Source organism: Echinops telfairi, unplaced genomic scaffold (genome assembly GCF_000313985.2).
Source record: "Echinops telfairi isolate 266 unplaced genomic scaffold, ASM31398v2 ScPeMD7_6;HRSCAF=24_0, whole genome shotgun sequence".
NCBI lineage: Eukaryota > Metazoa > Chordata > Mammalia > Afrosoricida > Tenrecidae > Echinops > Echinops telfairi.
Genome location: NW_022103902.1, coordinates 4,982,611 through 4,983,818, shown reverse-complemented (window position 1 = coordinate 4,983,818; position 1,208 = coordinate 4,982,611). Strand labels below are relative to the sequence as shown.

The window sequence follows — 1,208 nt, the reverse complement described above, 5'->3', positions numbered from 1 at the left end:
ATGTCCTCCTTGCTGCCCTTTGCTTTAGCTACTCTAAGATTAAGAACAAGTTTCAGAGGTTTTTTTTTCTGACATCCATTTATGTCTTTTCCCCCCCTGTCTTTTTGATGACCCTTTGCTTTCCTCAAGAATGATGATCTTGATGTCTCCCACAGCTCAGCAGGTCTCCTGTCATTAGTATTGAGTGGGTCAAATGTGTGATTTCTTTATTTATTTAGTAGCCCCCAAATGGCTTTATTTCACTGGGAGGTGGGCGCCTTCGATGTTCTGAGCACGTTGAAGGACATGTTTTTACGCAGGGGCCAACACTCACCTGGTGACATTGTCACTGATCTGGACATCCCTGAAGCAGGGGGACAGGTGCACAGACATGCTCTTGGGGTTCTTCTCAAAGTGGTTGTACTTGCGGATGCAGTGCAGGTAGTCTCGGTGGCTGACAATGGTTTTCTGCATCTTCATCTTGGTCACCACACCAGACAGCATCCCCCCTTGGATAGAGACATTGAAGGGGCATTTTGTGTCAATGTAGGTGCTCTCAGTGGTCTTCTTGGGCGTCTTGAAGCCAAGACCAATGTTCTTGTAATAATGAGGGAGCTTCTTCTTGCCTGTCTCTCCCAACAGGATCCTCTTCTAGTTTTGGAAGATGGGCCCCTGCTTTTGAAGGCACACTCAGTCTGAATGTCTGCCATCTTTCTGACTGCCCGGGAAAAAACATGTTCTTAAGTTCTCAAAATTCAGGTGGGATAGACTTAAAGTTGTATTTGTTACTTGCTTTCATTTTCTTCAGCTTTATCTGAGCTTACCTATGAGCAATGGATGGTTTTAGCTGCTGACATTGAGCTTCCCCCTTGTGTCTCCCCACTGACGTAGTCAGTTTGATTTCTGTGTATTTCATCTGGGGAAGTCCAAGTGTATAGTTTGTGTTGTTGAAGAAAAAACCACCGTATTTTCTCTGAGCAAATAATCGGTTTAGCAAAATTCTGTCATACAATCTCTAGCTTCATTTCTATCACCAAGACCATGTTTTCCAATGATGGTTCCTTCCCCCTAATTTCCTACTGTGTATTCCAATCACCAATAACTGTCAGTGCATCTTGATTGCATATCTGATAAATTTTACATGGAAGTCATTGGTAGAATTCTTCAGTCTCTTCATCATTAGCTTTTGTGATTGGTGCCTAGATTGAATAATAGTTGTATTGATTGCA

The 1,208-nt window shown here is 43.0% G+C and overlaps 1 pseudogene; it reads right to left on the bottom strand.

The window, feature by feature from the left end:
• Positions 1 to 239: 239 nt before the first annotated feature.
• LOC101648572 lies at positions 240 to 689 on the bottom strand (annotated as a pseudogene).
• Between the last annotated feature and the right edge of the window lie 519 nt (positions 690 to 1,208).